The sequence below is a fragment of the Anser brachyrhynchus genome, assembly GCF_964034855.1.
Source record: "Anser brachyrhynchus genome assembly, chromosome: 6".
NCBI classification, from domain to species: Eukaryota; Metazoa; Chordata; class Aves; order Anseriformes; family Anatidae; genus Anser; species Anser brachyrhynchus.
In genome coordinates, this window is record NC_137700.1 from 27,574,444 (window position 1) to 27,593,596 (window position 19,153).

General features: G+C 41.6%; 1 long non-coding RNA gene across 2 annotated transcripts in view; it reads left to right on the forward strand.

Moving 5' to 3' along the window:
* LOC308197160 overlaps positions 1–17,879 on the forward strand; it is a 32,712-nt gene extending 14,833 nt beyond the window's left edge. Inside the window, exons 2-4 of one of the 2 annotated variants that reach the window (XR_013952638.1) lie at positions 12,850–17,061; positions 17,215–17,353; positions 17,477–17,879. This is a non-coding gene — a long non-coding RNA (uncharacterized lncRNA). Of the gene's footprint in view, positions 1–12,849; positions 17,062–17,214 lie in introns of both variants that reach the window. The other variant, XR_013952639.1, reaches the window with a different exon arrangement.
* Positions 17,880–19,153: the final 1,274 nt, after the last annotated feature.

Genomic DNA, 19,153 nt, shown 5'->3' on the forward strand with positions numbered 1-19,153 from the left:
CTCAGTGACTGATAAATTCTCTGGGTCTCAAACTGTTTTCAATTTTAGGAAGCTTTTGCTACTTCAAAACTGCATTTTAATAAAATTATTGCATCTTTACACCTGTTCAAGTGCATGGTTTTTACAAGTAGACTTCATTAAGTTGAGAGGGTAAAAATTCAGACAAACCAATAACTTTGGATTTATTAAATTAGCATCTTAATTCTGAAGGGGTGGGATTCTAATGGTATAGGTTTTCATACAGTTTCTTGATGGTTTTGTTTCTGTCAATGAAACTTGGGCTATGAGCAAAAATATCCCCCTCTTCACCAAGACCTTAGTGACCTTTTTTTGAGATCACCAGGGTCTTAACGACTTTTTTTGAGAGGTGCTAACCCTGCTTGGAACCAACCCCCACTTGGAAAGTTCTTCTATTGATGATGAAGTGATTACTCAAACTTTTACCCTTTATTCAGCTATACAAATGTTGCTGGCAATGCAGGAATACTTGGTCTCCTGAAGGTTCATGCAGCTGAAATAGGTTCTACACCTTGGATAACTTAAATTTACATTCTTAAATTGCACACAGATTTTTTTCCTTTAATTGATGCAGTTTCTCCTATAATTGAGCCTATGAGCCATTCCCCTCTGAGCATCAACAAAAACCTTCTCAAAGCTCTGCTTCTAGAAATAAGCCAAGGGAGTAGGTTGCAATTAGAGATGCCTAAATAATCAGGGGCTTTGGGATCAGTGGCTAAACTGGAATATCAAAGAGCTGTTGGGTTGACTCAAAGTGAAATTCTCTTGATTTTTCTACTTTTTAAATAAGGAAGAGATCTCCTTACAATTTGGCAATTTTCAAAACAAATGTCAGCTAAGTGCCAAAATAAAATATTGACTTTCCCGTTTTCCCTCCTTGGCCATCATTATGTGCTAAATCTGAACTGAATTCCTGAAGGCTATCTGTTTCGTCTTCCCAAGGGAAGTATCTTTCAGCAAAATATTCAAAGTATTATACTTAAGCCCAAATTTAGCTGCACAACTCTAGTCAGAAGCCGGTCTTTGAACAGATGGGTGCTAATCTTTGTCCAAAGGATGATCATTTTAAATATCCTCTAGTGTTCCCACTTGATTGAAGATTTAGCTAGCTCTCTTCTGCATACTGAGAGCCTAGCTCTGGGAGGCTCCAATTCTCTTGGACAAGGCTGGCATTTCTGCTCACAGAGGGGGCTTTGCTGCCCTGGTCCCATTGTTCCAGGTGCTGCACAAACACAGGAGAAAGCTGGGCCCTGCCACAGGAGAGGGAATTGCCTCTGCAGGTGTGTGGATGGGTGATGCTGAGGGATATGAGCTGCCAGGATGCCCAGGAGAGGGGTGGCAGTGTCCAGGTGCCAAACAGCTGCCAGCTGCTGCTAAAGTGAGAGGTTTGATGGAAAGGTTCAAAAGGGGGTGAGGAGCTCCCTGTGAACACTGCAAAACCACTGCTCTTCAAGCCTGTGGTGCAGAGCAGCAGAGACAGAAATGCCTGTTTCAAACCTCAACAGGTGAGTGAAAAAAGCCAATACCAGTATTGTGCTAAGAGCAGCACACCTCCCTGGCATCTCCATGCCCTTTGTGCCCACCTCTGTAGCAGATCAAGCCATCCTGTTGAACAGTGACTTGTCTAAGGCATCATTCAGACAAATCAGATTCCTTTGTGCTTTGAATTTGCATTGATTCTGGACCCGAGTGACATCAGGATCAAGCATGTTGAGTCCTCTGGTTTTCTTGCGCTGTCTCAAACAGGGCCAGATACCAGGTTAAGGTCATGCTGGTTCCCTGGAGTTTCAGTGCCCAGGAATCAGTCTAGCATCTCCCAGACCTCATAGAGTGGCTCAGCTGTATTCAGTACCTCGTGGGAGTTGTAGAGCCCTCGGTCCCCAGCTCGCACTTCCATGGCACCCTTGTAACAGTCTCAGCCCACTAGCTGTGTGCTTCAGAAAGCACTTCTCGTGGTGCTTCTAGGGCAACAGAAGTGTGTGAGTTTGTGTATGTAGTCTGTGGTGAAAATGGTTGCTTGCTTTAATCAGAGCTAACTTTAACAGTAAGGCTTTGTGCATTCATTGGTGTTGCTGCCAAATTTGTAAACGGAGTGATTCAATAATTTTTCTTCTTGTATTCTGATAATGACTGTGAAAGAAGATAATGTGGGAAAACTATAGACTTCCTTCAATGCTTAATTGTAGATGTGGAGTATTTGATGGATCCATTTAAAATACTTAAATTTTTAGCTTTCTTCATTCAGAATGAAGGTTAAAATCACAACTTGAGCTCTCACAGAATTTTAGTTAGGAATACTGTGAATTATATTATCACATCAGAATATTTTAGCACTTGAGGAAAAAAATATGGCTAAAGAAGAAACTTTTAAACAGATTTTTCTATGAAGACCATAAAAGATTTGCATGTTGTTTTCTTGTTTGTTTAGATTTATCTTAAAGCTTTAAAATGCACTAGATATTTTATGAAAGCCCCTCAGCTGAGGCTTACAAATGATGTTAAAGAGGATGAACGCTAAGATGCCATATGGGACTGCTGCAAAGCAGAATGGATAGTCAAACCAACCCTTAATTTCCCTGTTCTTGTATCTCAAACTCTAACGGGGTCATCAGCCCTTAAGTTACCTGCTCACAGTATACCCAGTCGCATGCTAAGCTGTCATCTCCTCTGCCTGCTCTGGTCCTCCTGGGAATGGAGATCTGTCCTGCATCCACAGTGTTCCTGATCCACTAAACCCAAAACACAGCTTACTTCAGCTGGGCTCTGCAAACTGTAAAATCTTTCCAAGTTTAGGCCTCAGAGCAAGATGCTTTGAAATCCATGATCTAGACTTGTAAACCTATAATACAGCTCTAATCTTTTGCTAAGCCAGCCTTTAGCTTCACAAGTTCCTAATTCTTACAAAATAATAGCCCCTAGGCCTCCCTGACAAGAGTTGCACTTTAAATGATCACCAGCCAACCTATTTTTCTTTCTACTTAGTTGTGGGAAGCAAAACTAAAGTTGCACTGCACCAGGAACACAGGGGAATGTCAAGGCCAAAGATGATACAAGTTGCATTTTCTACTGTAGGTAGCAGAAAAAAAATCTGTATTTTTAGACTACAATACTTTATGATCTCAAAGAAAAAAAGAGATGCCATGAAAGTATTAGCTATAAGGGGAGGGTAGCTTTTTGTTTTCCTGTATTTAAGGGAGGAAAAACCTGGCAATCAACTACTATAGTGAACTACTTACCTCAGAAAAAGATGCAAGAACTACAGTCAAAGGTTAGTGAGATAATATCAACCTCTTTGTAACCACAGTAGTATCTGGAAACATATATCCTTCTTCACAGGCAGAACAGATAGATGTCTCTAGTGTCATGAAGATCAGTCTGATACATCGCCACATTTTTCCTTCTAACAAACTACAAAAGAAAGGTCATTTGGAGACAAATCTGTAGTAATAACCTGTGAGTGCATGAGGTCTCCTGGATGCTTGCTGTCCTATTCAACAAAAAGGTACTTTTTTCATGCCTCTGGCTGTGGAAGAGAGCAGAAATCCCAAAGGAGCCTGCAGAAGATGTTCACCCAACTTAACCATTAATGAGCGGATGCTATATGGGAATATGTCAATGTTGCCAACCAACTGCATCAGGTTTTATTTAATTTGTGGCCTAGCTTTGGTAACATGATAATTAAAATGCACCATCCTCATTAGAAGAAAGGAAAGGTTTGTTGTACAAAAGACTAATTAGATTACTTCTACTCTCAACATCAAGAGCTTTTGAAATCAAACCAATAAGTATGTATAATTCATGAAAGGCTTGTTTTTCTTCAACATGTAATTACCAATCCAGAAAACAGCCACAAAATGGATTGTGATTCACTTTTGGGGAGTGTGTAGCTCCTCCTTTGTGAATTGAAGGAATAAATTAGGCCTGATCAGTTTAAAAAAAAAAAGCATCACAGGTAGGAATCTAGACCACTCTCTCTCCACAAAACAGGAGGCTGTATTCTTCAGCCCTATTGATACGCTTGCTGGTGCTCACTCTACCACTCCTGTTGAAAACCACTGGTGGTGCGTGTCCCATGTGGTGCCTGCAGAATATACTGCGGAGCTTTATTAAAAGGATGATTTCTGTCCCCTTAGGCTATAAATTGCCAGTTCCTCTGGGATATGAGAGATATAAGCCTCTTTCTATCCAGTATGCTCCTACCATAGTGATCAGACACAGCCTTGAGGTTGCTACCAGCACTCTGTAAACAGCCCACACAGTACAGGCCTATTTAGCTTAAAATAAATAAAAATAGAAGAAACATGTAATTGAGATGTATCATTAGGAAAAAAAAAAACAACCTCTAGAGCTATTACCTTAGACTGACTTCTGCTGAGATAGTGAAAGATTTCCATCCTTATTTTAATTGCATAATCATAAAATTTGACTCAACTGTTGAGTGTTATGGCAGCTCAGTCTGACAAGGCTAACAAAGACAGTGCTCAGTGATCAGAGACATAAATCACATGAAGGATGCCTATTCAGTTGTGTAACTTTATGGCTGTTTTGCCTTCTGGGAATGAAATGTAGGAGTCCTAGCAATGCCAAAACTAGTGATATCTTATCTGATGACCAAAAGAAGACTGAAGAAGCTCTGGGCTGGATCTAATGCAGCTACAATGCTTTAAGGCGATTGATTTGTCAGTCTATGTTAGCAGAGGATTTAATCCCTTGTGTTCAGATGACATCACACTGGAAAAGCATTCCCAAATGAAAGTGTTTTTCTCCCTCTCCTCTCCACCCACTCTTCAATGGTAAGAAGAATGGAATAGCAATGTTAGCTGGCACTTATCTGCTTTTTATTTTTTTTATCCCCAAATTTTAAGATATGCGAAAACTGCCTTTTCACTAGCCCTGTGATACACAGCTCAGGTACTTGCCCAGGCCTTTGCCTGGCTGGAAAACATGCTCCTGTTGAAAAGCTCCTGCCCTTGCTATGTCTTTCCTGGCCAGTGGTGCAATAAACACTAGTTGGGATTGGGCTGTTAGTGTTGTAGTTTCACTGCTACAATACCATGGGCTTGAAGGCTCCTTAAATCAGAGGCAAAAATAAGACAATGAAAAGTTAACCTTTTCAGATGGATGCAGTATGCTGTACAGCTTCCCAAATCTGGCCCTCTCTCTGAAGATCCAGGCAGAGCCCTATGGGCAGTGAATTGTGCTTGGGTCCATTGCCTCAGGAGAAGAAAAGGGTAGGATGCTGTAGATATGTAATGACATTTTCTGCTGTGGTGGAGAAAAGATGTCAGAATTATTACAAATGCAATTACTAAATGGTTAAGTGCAAAGTGCCTCTGTTGTTGCCCTGAACTCAAAGGAGGAAAAACTCTCTCCTGTTGGTTTGCTCATTATATGTCCTAGTTATGCAGACTGTGTGCTAGGGGGTCGGGATTTGAGCCAGCATTTGGCAACTCCAGAAATCGAAGACTTAGCACTTCAACTCATTTGCAAGTACCATATAATGAGCTTTGAGAATTCCTCTTTAGTCTGAGATGCTCTCCTAAGGAGTTCTGTAGTCCACGTATACTAGTGCAGCATAAATGACAGATGAGTCAAAGCCTTATTCAGTCTCTTCTCTTTTGAACCTGAAGAACAGTCTGACTTGACTGCCTGTGCTCTCCTGGAATTACAGTTTTACTTCCACTACTTCAAGTTTGAATGAAACTTTGTTTCTTACTCATCACAGCAATGATGAAAATTGTCTTAATATTGATCAGCAAGTTCAGCACTTTCTGGGTTCCATAAGAAACCTCATAGATGAGTTTGGGTCTTCACCCTTCCATTTTCATATTTGAGGAAGATTACAAATCCTGAGGCTGGCAGAAAACTCTGTACAGAACTGGGATTCACCTTTGTGGAGATAGGAGATGTGTCCAGAGAGCTGAAGACAACAGAACCAAACCAGATCATAACTGAGGTGTGATTCAAGGCTCTCTGTGTGAGCCTCCAAACTGCATATCAGCGTCTGCTGATATGGTTTTGTTCTCACTGGCCACATTTTGAAACTTTTAAAAAAAAAATTGAGATGCGTTTCAGACATTAGTTTTTAAGAGCATGTGATATTGGCCTGACTTCCAATGTAGTCATCAGGAGCTTCAAGTCATGAAGGGTATCTGCTGGAGGGTAGGAAGGCCCTGCAGAGGGACCTGGACAGGTTGGATCAATGGGCAGAGGCCAATGAGATGAGGTTCAACATGACGAAGTGCTGGGTCCCAAACTTTGGCCACAATGACCCCATGCACCACTACAGGCTTGGGGAGCGGCTGGAAAGCTGTGCAGAGGAAAAGGATCTGGGGGTGTTGGTCGATGTTTGCCTGAACATGAGCCAGCAGTGTGCCCAGGTGGCCAAGAAGGCCCACGGCATCCTGGCTTGTATCAGGAATAGTGTAGCCAGCAGGACCAGGGAGGTGATCGTCACCCTGTACTCTGCTCTGATGAGGCTTCACCTCGAGTACTGTGTTCAGCTTTGGGCTCCTCACTACAAGAAGGATATCGAGGCCCTGGAGTGTGTCCAGAGAAGGCCTACGAAGCTGGCGAAGGGCCTGGAGCACAAGTCCTGCGAGGAGTGGCTGAGGGAACTGGGGTTGTTTAGTCTGGAGCAGAGAAGGCTCAGGGGAGACCTTATTGCTCTCTACAGCTACCTGAAAGGAAGCTGTGGGGAGCTGGGGGTCGGCCTCTTCTCACAGGTAGCTAGTGATAGGACTAGAGGGAATGGCCTCAAGCTGCACTAGGGGAGGTTTAGGTTGGAAATGAGGAGACATTTCTTCTCAGAAAGATTAGTCAGCCATTGGAACGGGTTGCCCAGGGAAGTGGTGGCATCAGCGTCCCTGGGGGTGTTCAAGGAAAGGTTGGACCTGTTGCTTAGGGACATGGTTTAGTGTGTGACATTGGTGGTAGGGTGATGGTTGGACCAGATGATCTTGGAGGTTTTTTCCAACCTTTATGATTCTATGAAGTGGCCATAAGCCAAGCTCATCAGAGTGACCAGTGGTGATGAGAAAGAACACTCCTACTGGGGAGTAAGGTGACTCCCTGGTAGTCAAGCTATTTATTTTTGTTAGCAGATATCTTCTGCAGCACCAACAACTCACTTCTCCAGTGCTTCAGTTACCTCTGCTCAATGGAGAGGATAATTCCTTACCCAGCAGGATCTGAGCTACCTGGAAAGTAAATGACATTATGAACCGACTCTTATGAGTAATACCCTTCTCTCCGGTGTGACAGTGACTAAGGTCTCTGGAGTGGTAACAGTATTTTCTGGCATTGCCTCAAAATCAGGGCCACAAGTGTCAGACTTAACATTTTAGTCAGAAGCAATGGTGTGACCCTGTACTTAGAGAAAAGTTTGGGATCTGTAGCTGAATCACACCTTAATATTCCTGTAGATGGCAGTGGTACATGTTCTGGACACAGGACAATTCCAAAAGATACAAGTTGCCTTCTGGTAAATGGTGGTTATAGTTTTTGCTGTGATAAGAAATATTTTCTTGAAGTTCTTCTTTGGAACTTACAGCAAATCGTGTGACTGCCTGCCTACTGCTAGCAATCAGTGTCCCTTCCTGAAATCCCCTGTAAGAGGAAAAGGGGGAGCTCTGATATCGGCGAAGTCCATCTAAAAGGTGGGGAGGATGAACATGAGCAAGCTATTTGGACCAGTAAATTCCAGCCTGTTTCTTATGCAGTTAGGTAACCCGCCCCCTAAATAGTCACATAGACAAGTATCTTTTCATCTCCACTTTCTTTAGTTAGCCTGCGTTTGTCTTTAACAATTCACAGTCTGAAGTTACAGTGTTCATAATGCTAAATACCAGCTGCTTCCTAGTAGCATCTTGGTAAGGACAGATAAGGCAGGGGGAAGTATGAGGCTGTTGTTGCTATTCTTTCATATGTGTATATGTACATACAGTATTTAATTTTTATTTTAATTGTTTATCTTTTTATGTATTATGTATATAATTGTATATGCATAATTTCTGAGGCTATGTTTAGATTTCAGTTTGGACAAGTCCTTTTTAGATTTGTGTTGTTCCCTGGGTGGATCTTCCCAAGCAGAGCCAACCACACTTTTAATTAGAGCTTGTCAGTCCTGCCTGACAATCGCAGCTTTTGTTGAGAGCAGCAAGAATGAATATTGTTGTTTCACCTGCTCTGACTCATGATTTAAAAGAAAATAATTGTCTGAAACACTGATTTCTTATAATTAGAAATTAAGTTCTGCTGTACCCAAATACAGTTACATACCTGGCCAGTTTTGATAATATAACCCTGCTAGTGATCACTTACAATGAAACAAGAGGATCCAATATTTAAACATATTAAAACATCTATTCCTGTGAAAATCTTGCTTTGCTTGATTGCTGTCTACTGCCTTTCATCCTCTTAGCTCCATTACAGTAAGCATAATAAAATATACCATTTCCACATGCCCTTTGAAATGCTTCTTGTTGTGAAGGCAGAATCAAGAGCAACACTTGATGTAGGTTATACTGTGAGCTCTGATGCTGTATAACAAAGGGGAAAAATAGGAAAGGAAGGATTTGAATCCTGACTTATGGTTAAACGGAAACAGAAAAACATTGTGGGGGAAAACTTTCCAGAGCTAAAAGCACGTCCTTTGCACTATGACATGCTCGAGCTAATGTATAAATGAAGGGATTTTTCTGTTTTTAAAAGGTGCATGGACTTACATCATCCCATCTCAAAGGAGACCTAAGTGCCAAATCTGAATGTTTCATTGTGGAATAATGATAGAAAACTATTTGTACGTGAACTTGAGATAAAAATCACCAGAGTAGGGTGGGGAGCTAGGGAATGTAGCGAATCTCTAGAGCATATTCTCCTCTAGCAAGAAATCAAGATGAATCCTGCTAGAGAGACTAAGTATCTCATATTAAGAAAAAAGGGCAAACTCCAATCAGTGCTCATCTGAATCCCCAAAGCTGCACATAACAAAGAACTTTACTCCATTTAGATTTCATCAAAATCTCTTTAACTTCTCACCAGGAAAAATGTGATTCCGATCATCAGCAACCTCGATTAAATTCTGTTTGTGTGCTAGCATATTTGTCATTTTATGAGCTGCTGCTCAGTGCAAAAATAGAAATATTAATGCATGCTGATGCTTGTATTGGATCTAGCATACAAAGGAGCAGTTCAAGAGATAGAGGCATCTGGCAGACTGCCATTTGGAGATGAGAGAATAATAATTCAAATGTGATAAGAAAGTTACAAATACCTTGTGTATGAGAGCAGCAAAATTCTTGTCTGCATTAATACCCTGCTATTTCTGGGTTACTCAGAGTCCAGTGTATATTTTGAAAAATGTTTTTTTAGTTGAAAAAAGTTTGCTTTTAAGCCATAATGTAATTGCCACAGACGGATCAAGCTCCCTGCTGGTGGGGAGGGACTGAAATAATTTCATCTGTTCTGCTCGGGTTTCAGACCCATCTGATTACTTTCAGGCTTCCATGTAGCTGATGTAACAGTTCAAAACATAGAAAATGGATGGGATGGGGGCAAGGAGGGTAAAGGTTATTATTAGATAGTTCCTGAATGCGCATTTGTTTCTGCTCTCAGCAATTATAGCAGTCACTGATTCTTGCTGGGGATTCTGTTTCCCTGGGAGAGGAGGTCATCAGAGAAACAAACCCATGGCAACTAGTACAGCCTGTCTGCTAAAAGCACAAAGCATGATTGTTGTGACAGTGCTACCTTTATAATGAGCGCCCACTTACATTACTCCTGGAGCTTGGCACTTTGTTAACCCTTCTCTGAACACAAAAATTTCCCAATTGGCTGTTTCTACATACCGGCACAGCTTGTGAGAATTATCCCCAGGAAATAAAAAAACTCCAGGTGTTTATATTAGAGGAGGTCTGTATCACTTGTAAGGTGAGGAGTATTCCATAAAATAGAAAACATAGAATTATTGACTAATTCAACCAGTATATATTGTAAACTTTGAGAGAATTTAGCATTAGCACTGAGATAACAGCTAGTTCAGAAGCAAGGAATGAAGAGAACAATACTCCAATTTGCTCCTTTGACTGATACTACAGGTTGCTTAACCTTTGGTTTTCTCTCTTCTTTCAGTAGCAAATCCAATCTGCCTACCAACGCAAGTACTCACAAATGCTCTGCCTCCCCTTTATGAAGCTGCAGCGGTACACAGCAGAGCCCCCATAAGCTGAGGTCCTCCGGCAGTGCTGCACCCAGGTGAATGATGTTTGTGCAGCCCAGGCAGTCACGTTAGCAGCTGTGGTGCAAAAAGCTGTAGAAGCTGGCAGTGAATGCTTCCACTGTTAAAGAACTGCATGTTCTGAGCATCACCCACTTAAGCTCGCTTCAGTGGAAAAGAGTGAGCTCTTCTGAGTCTTTACAAAATCCTGGCATGTATGCAAATGTAGTGTGTCAATCTTTGCAGATATGCAGTTGCTCAGAGCACACTGCACAGTGCTGCAGTGTCAGTGCAGGGATGACAGAGCACCTTCACCAGCTGCCTTGCAGCTTGAATTCTGCTGGTGTCTTAGTTGCCGCTCTGCTCTGCTGTGGCAGCTGGGAAGGAGGTGAAGAAAAGGAGGTGGGGGGAGCAAGCAAGAGCTACAGCTAGGAGAAATGACAAAAGGAAAGATGAGGAGGGGGGATGTAAAGCTGGAAGTTGCCTACAAGTGTTGCTGTCGTGCCACAATTAACATTACAGATGTTAATTTAGAGCAAACATGCCTTCTTAGTGTCATACAAGCCTGTCTTCTATCATATGTGTATAAATGTTTTCAGAACAAAATTCTCTTGTGGATGAGGTCCCTATTTAGTTTTCAATAAAAATATGTATTTGCTTGGAAATGTGATTGAGTTGGTTCAAAAGTGAGCTGCACCGGCATAAAAAGTTGCACCAGCATACCCTGGGTGCTGTAGTTCCTACATGAATCATACTACAAAGGTATCCAGAGAAAACATCTATGACTTGTTTCTGCTTCATTGCAGAGCTCTCCAGGTTCAGTAACTCATTATGACTTGTTGAAGTACTGAAAATAGCTCGGGGGGGGGGGGGGGGGGGGGGCAGGAAGGAAGGAGATCGAGGAAGACAACTTTTCAAAGCTGAAATATCCCTTAACGGAGAGGGGGGGAAAAGAAGGTGAAAGTAGGGTAGGAGGGAGAAGAGTAGTCCTTGGAAGAGGAAAAGAAACTTATCTGAAGAAATGCATTCATACTGAATTTTTTTTACTAACAAGTATACCAGTAAGAGCATCATAAACTATCTGTGAGTTCAGACAGTTAATAGTATGTCAACTATAATCTCTAGTCAAGCTAGATTATATAGGATGTGTTTACCTGTAAGGTAGGCCTTAGAGCTCAAAAATGTTAAATGTCTTCAGTTTATCCCCACCACTGCCTTTCCCTCCATAGAACAAGATCATAAAGACAGATCCTCAAAAGGACCAGTGTGCCAGTGCGTGCACTGTCCTCACAGATCCTATGTTGTCTGGAGCATTCTGAAGTAAAATGTGTGTTCACCTAAACATCTGCTCAGGTGGTGTCTTGTAGCGGAGGCGTAAGATACAACATAGAGAAGCTTCATATGGTTCTCAGGGTCAGCATCTTGGCATGTTCACAGCCCGCTTGCTTTTATACAGTGTTGAAATGCTAATTAACTCAGCTAAACCTAAACTGCAAAAATGCAGTTCCTCTACCTATGTGAAATAGTCATGTAGATTTTGCTAATTATATAGATGAGCCAGCCCAAGATCTTGGGAGTGTGCGTTCCTGCACTGCAGTCCCACCTTCCTTTTGCTGCGGAGATCAGATCGCTCACTTTCTTGGGCTAGAAATGTTCTGATCAGCAAGAGCTGGTTTGTTAGGTGTGGTGCTGGAAATACCGTGTGAGCCTGTAATGCAGTGGTTCAGGTACTAGCTGGGCTGTCTCACCCACTACGTTCAGCATTATATGTATCGTGTGACTTCACGCCTAAAATTCCAAGTTTGTGTAGTAGGCCAATTTGTCCATGTGATAAAAACAACCAAAAGTCCTGCTGAAGAACTGGAGAAATACTTTAAGTGCTGTTACTCATCCACTCACTCAACTTGCTCTGGCTGTTGTGTTTGAGTGCAAGTTCTTTACCAAAAGCCTCTTTCTACCCCAGGTACATCAGGTAAGCATGAAAGTGGGTTGGAATTACATTTTCATCACACAGCCTGCAGCTTTGTGTGAATCAGGCACTCGTCTCTGCATAAACTAAAGGGAGGATTGTATCCTACAGACATGTATATCCAGATCAGAGCTGCTGCAGAACCACAGAAGTGCTTCTGGAAAGTTTGCTTTGGTCCTTTTTCTAATGAATAATACAGTGTAAAATAAAACTAAAAGTCTTTAAAGGGATTGAATCCTCATTCTGTTATTTATCTGAATGGAAATACTTGAACCTGACATTATTTCTAAGGTTGATTTTTTGAGAACTAAGATGGATATCTATTGATGTCTTTCTCTTTCTACAATAAGAAATGCCATTCGCTAGATAACATCCTTTTAATGCACTGTATTGCCTTACTGATATCATGATGATAAAGCATGTCCTTTGGAAGCCCAGCAAAGCTCAGTTAGGAGTACTGTATGAGAAAGTGAAACTTGTGGTAAATGAGTCATTAAGATGTTTTTAACCTGTGAACAATATTTGCCTCAAGAACTTTTTCGTGTATGTGGATTTATTTGCTGTGGATATGAGTAGGCGGTGGTTTTTAGCTGTTGTCAATATATTGTTTAAATTGTTCTTTTCTTTCCCTGTGATTTCCTTTTAGTGCGTCTGGGAATTTTTTTGTTCTGATTTTCTAAGGAAACAAGGCTTATGCAATCGTGATCCGGATGTGGTCGTGTATCTGTCTGTCCTGATGTGGCAGCTTTTTAACGCAGTGGCCACTTCTAACCAAATTTGAGAGCAGCAGCAGTCTCCAACAAGTTATATTCCTACAAATTCAGGAAAATCAAGAGCCAGCTACAGGAGAGAGAGAAGCTTTAGGAGTGGCCCTAATGAGGGGCAGTCCCTCTTCTCAGCATTTACAGTACACAAGATTCCACACAAGGAGCTATGTTACAAGTATCCTCACCCCAGGAAAATCTTCAGTTAGAATTCACACCCAGTTTGCTACCAGTGAACTCAACTCCCAGATAACACCCATAACAAAGCAGGCTGCATTAGCTCCCTTGTTCACATAACACTGTTTTGTCTGTGTGACCTTGGCCAAGGGGAAGCTAAATCCAAATGCTGCGTATTACTAATACTCTGTGTATTTAGAAATATCTGGATTAGATGTGAAGAAATAATCATAAAAATGCCGCCTTTTATGATTCATTAAGCTTTCAGTTGACACTGTGACATAACAAAATGGCACAAAAAGCATTTCTAGACACCTTTATTAATTGCAATCTTTCTGGGAAATCTGTTTGGAAAGCAGCCTGTTAGTGCTTCCTTCTCTCTTCCCTTGCAATGTCTCCTGAAGTTTAATCAACAAAAAAGTCATAGGCATTTCAGGTCACAGGCATTGTGGTGACTCAAACACTTCTGAGTGAGTGTTTTTGACAGACCACAATGCACGTTGCAAACCCTCCCTTTTTTTTGGATGAACGAAGGTAAAAATACAAATTCCCTTGCTGCACTATGTGCATCAGTTTTCTGTTGACAGGTAATTTGTTGCTTCTCTTTTGCGTAAATGAAACTGAATGAAATCATCCTTTTGGCATTTTATTGCTGTTTGAATCCTCGTTCAGTTTTTCAGCACTTTAACAGTTCTGCAGGAAATTAACTGCAGTGATCCACTAGCTATTTTATGTTGAGTTACTAGGCTATATTTTCCTGAGACTTATATGTTAAATATATTTTCATGCCATAGTCAAAGAAAATACAATATTTCTTAAAACATTGTTTAATGACTTACAGTACTATCGAGCTGATAACTGAGAAGTTTTCCTGACATTTTTATAGGCAAAATTACAGTTTCTGTTACTTTCTTGTTGAGGAAAAGTCTTCAAAGGGAAAACTGAACATATTCAGTTTGATACCTGTAGCATTTCATACCTGTAATAAAACTGGTGTTCCCACCTACTGCTGTAAGACAGCTCACACAGAAAACATTCCCCTTTCTTGTTGCTCATCTCCCAGTTACGGTGGTAATGGGAAGTGAAAGCACGTGCTGGCAGTCAGCTGGCTGCTGTTGTTTTTCTTTAGCAGGTGGTGACTCCAAAGATCTGTCACCTGTCTCTTGCTTCACTTAAATCTCTGGGTGTGGATGAAAGTTGAGCTGAGACTCTGCTTCTTGATCTGGGTATAGTCCATTCTTGTTCACAAAGGACTGCAGATATTACTGGCAGTGAGTTATCCTCACAGCTTACGTTCCTCCAACAACACTGCCAGGGTGCCACAGGTAGATGGAAGTAAACTATTTCAGTGGGCAACTCTTCAGCAGTGCACTGTTGGCTTTGCTACCAGCTGCAGGTGGCGACCAGTATTCAGTGACAAGTTACAATCTGAAGGCTTCTTGACCACATTGCAATAGGATTACTTTATTGCTGTTGTATCGTTTTCACCCTTTTCCATGAGGACAGCTTTCTATTTTTTGCTATTAAGGAAACCATACTGCCTGGAAATAAATCTGTATTACGATGACGTTATATGGTGTAGGGAAATAGCTTTGCATCTGATTGGCTTGTTCTTAGAAGATTAGGGACTAACTAGATATGCAAGTATTTCTTCAGATGTCATTTATATTTAATGTACAACTTGAAAAGGAAGGCTCTGCCAAGAGCTGTCTTCAAATATGCTTAAAAACTTTCATAAGAATTGAATACAAGCAGGGAATGATGCCTGACCCCCAAATACTCTTATAAAGCTAAGTACTATGTGTAAGAGGATGCTCTTGGCTCCTGCAGCCTTTCTGCTCTGTTTACAAGAATGTTTCCTGGCTGGCTAAGAGAAGCTGGTTGCCAATGGGAATATTAACGCAACAGGAGAGGGAACAACTGGAAAGACCTGGTATGTCCTCCCCCAGACCTGGGATGCTTCCTCAGCAGGGAGAAATGCCTGTGTTCTGCAGCCTTCAGTATCGTCTGCCGGGAAAGCAGCCGTCCTGCAACAGGCAAAATTATGAAGGCGTTTTAAGAGAAAAAGGATAGGAACAGGTTTGCACTGCCATCTTCAGCCCCGGGGAAAAATGGAGCTCCTTCGTTTAGTGGGCAGAGCATGCGGTTGTATGGGGTATCCCACAGGCATTTGGGTATGGGTACTCCAAAGATCCTCACAAGAACGGTGCTTCTGCTGCTCTTCGCAACAGCCGTGCAGGAAGAGATGGAGAGATTTACTCCATGCAGCCACTACCAGTGCTGTGGAAGGAAAATGTTTAAGCCCTCCAAGGTACAGCAAGACCACAAAAACATAGGAGAGAAGTAACTGGTGGAAAAGCATATGTTTGAGGGAGAGAAATCTGAAAAGAATGGGGCAGCCTAGAGCTCTAGAAGGAGGAGTGAACAGAGAGCAGTGGAAGATTCTGGGAAGACAAGAAAGCTTGGTACAACATATTGCCAAGTCTGCGTATGGATTTTTGAATATTTTTTTCTGCTCTAATATAAACACCTCTTTCCTTAATGCAGAAACACAGCTCCACTGATGTTCAGAAGATGCAATCTGGTGATGAAGTGTTTAAATAGCATTTAAGATTTTCCATTACATAGGAGTACCTATTAACCAGAGAAGTGTATCATTATTGATTTACGTTTTTGTGATTTTACATCTTCAACAATTTTAGCAACTTCTTGTAGTTATGGTGCATGAAGGATTCTGCTAAAGTTAATGGGATATTTGTATTTAACCACCCTTGCTGCAAGATGTGGAAAAAACTTAAGAGCTTACAAAATACTCTGAACTAGAATTCCTAAAGTACCTTAAAAATCCAGTAATACTGCTTTACATAGAAAGCCACACATCTCTGGAAATCTAGCTGCAGAACAAACCATCGCATTACTGTAAAGCTGAATAGCTTTATATACAAAATGCTGAATTTTCAAAAGCTTCTATCAGTAGCCTTTTTGTTTTATGGACTATTAAACTGGTGTGCAACAGGCTGTCGCTAAACATTTGTTCCATGTTTTGCTGAATGAAGTACAGAAATACAAGGCAGCTGAGGCGCCTTCCCTGCAGAGAGTAAAGATGACAAAATTGGGAGCTGCTGCAAGAATTGAAAAGCAGAGGTGTGGGCTACGTGCTGTGTGTGTTGCAGTGATGGTTATTTAGGGGTTGTGGGGAAAAGGGAGGCAAGATGCTGGAGCTTACTGAAATTGTCGGAATTGCTAAATGTTTTATTAACCATCTCTAAGCTTTTAGCTATACGGACTATACTGCTAATAGCAAAAGCAAAATAATAAAAAGATCCTTATTTGTTGTCTCTTTTGTAGCTGGGAAGAGTTTAATAGTGTACTGGTGGTTGGTGTTCTGACACTATCAATAATGGCTACCAGGAGGCAGTGTCAGCCTGAATCTGGCTAAGTGTAAAGCATGTAGAAACTGCATCACCTAATCGCCACTAGCCATAAACTCACTCTCCTAGCTGGATACCACATAGGACTGGCATGAAACCTTCTGGATAAAGGATTATGACTTCTGTTGCTAACAATCTGGCACCCTTTGCACCCGTCCATCTGCTTATCAGGGAGTTCTGTGGTAAAAGCTGTAAAGGAAAAATAGGTGAAACTTTTTGAAGAGAAAGATAGCATTAAAGTAGGCATAATGTCAGGTGGGATTAAACTTGGGCTGATAAAATGTGCCTAAAATCTCTTCTGGAGACAGAATTCTTCACCCACCAGACAGGCTCAGCGCAGCTAATGGCAGTGTGATTGTCTCCTGTCACAGAGTGCACCTTTCTTCTCCATGCAGACCGAGGCAGCGATGGTACTGTGGCAAGCACACACCTAGCTGCAGTTGCCAGCGTTGCTTTGGAGTCCCAGCAACTTCCAATGTCAACAGGGTAATTGGCAGATCTCCGCCCCTCCCCCCCCCCCCCCCCCCAAAAAAAAAGTATTGAAGTTGTATTTTGCATTCAAAGCTTAAAAAAAAAAAAAGTGGGTAAAATCGTTAAAAACATTTTCCTTTTTGACCTTGATGACTTTGTCTTATTTAGGTATTATCAGAATTGGGACAGATTGATTGCAAATGCCAAGCCATGTCATAAAAGCAATATCAGACACTTTAAGGGGATGGGAAGAAGCATCACTGAAGGATGCAAGCCTGGAAGATCATGCTTCACAGAGAGAAAACTGGTGGGTAGATTAACATATTTTCTTGGATAAAGCCATGCTCATTCCTCATGTACCCCCAGGGGTACTATGCACTGGGACCAAAACCTTTGTTGTCTGAATTCTCCAAATTCTTCATTGCTGCAGTGCAGCAGGGGCTCGAGGCATCTGTACCTGGCTGAGGGATTCACAAAGGCAGAGAAGAGGGGCTCCGTTTAATAGCTTAAGAACTGCTGTCCTAAATAAATAAATATGGCCTCAGGCCAGCTTTGTTTAATCTTTTGAGGCTTTGGAGATATTGAAACATGATGTGATAACAAGCAGTTGTATTTCACGAAATATTTACCAATGCTCAGTGTGTGCACTCTCTTCCAGCCATCCATCCTCTTTCATTATTTCACCAGATACCATGACTCATTTCTGAGTCTGTGGTACTTGACTACTGAAATAATTAATCTTGAATAGAAACTAAAATTTGGTTGTATCGTGCAGGATTTTCATTTTGAATGAGAGTCCAGCCAGGGATGTCTGAGCTTTTGGAACCTGAGGTCCAAAATGCTGCAGGCACAGCAAAATTTGCTCATTTCCATCTGTAAAAGCAAATATTAAAATATTAATAAAATTGCTTGGAACTGAAAAATATCAGTGTTCAAAAATATCCATATCTTTGTATATTTGATTAAAAATTCTGATTTTACTTTGAGTATTTCTGCATATACATATAGCTAAGGAGCTTTACCCATATAGCAGTGTTGTGGTTTAACCCGGCTGGCAGCTAAACACCACACAGCCGTTCGCTCACCCTCCCCCCTCCCTCTCTGGGATGGGGGGAGAGAAACGGGAAAGTGAAGCCTGTGAGTTGAGATAAAGACAGTTTATTAAGACAGGAAAATAATAATAACAATAATAATAATAATAGTGATAATGGTAATAGTATTAACAATAATAATGTGTAAGAAAACAAGTGATGCACAATGCAATTGCTCACCACCCGCTGACCGATGCCCAGCCTATTCCCGAGCAGCCGGCCCCCCCACCCCGGCCAGCCACCCCTATATATTGTTTAGCGTGACGCCAGATGGTATGGAATAGCCCTTTGGCCAGTTTGGGTCAGCTGTCCTGGGTCTGTCCCCTCCCAGCTCCTGCTGCACCCCCAGCCTGCTCGCTGGCAGGACAGAGCGAGAAGCCGAAAAGTCCTTGGCCTGGTGTAAGCACTGCTCTGCAACAATTAAAACATCAGCATGTTATCAGCGCTCTTCTCATCCTAATCCAAAACATAGCACCCTACCAGCTACTATGAGGGAACATTAACTCTGTCCTAACTGGAACCAGGACAAGCAGTTACTAAAACAGGTCTGACCAGCCTATTTTGTGCAGTGGGAACAACAGGAGTATGAAAATTCGTTTCCACATAGGAAATAAGATCAGCCAGCAACCAGACCTTTCTTTTCTTAAGTTCTGATATATGAGGTCTTTTAAAATATGTTTCAAAAGTATTTGATAGCTTCCCTTCTATTTTAGGAAAATACATAGACATAACTGCTTTAAAGGAAGAAAGTCTGCAAAACATGAGAACTTGTGGGTTTGTGCTTGACTAGTGCGCTTTCTCCTTGCCTTTCTAAAATGCCTCTTTGAATTACAACCTCACAAGAGAGGCATGAGCCCATAACTGAGACTATCAGCTGAGGTAGACAACTTACCTGTTTCTCACTGTGCAGTTCAGTGGATGGTTTGTGTGTCCATGCTTTTATTTACTTTCCCACCAGTGTCTCTAAGCAATTATGAAGGCCTCTCTTTTCCTCTGGTTGGTCTTCATGGCTCTCC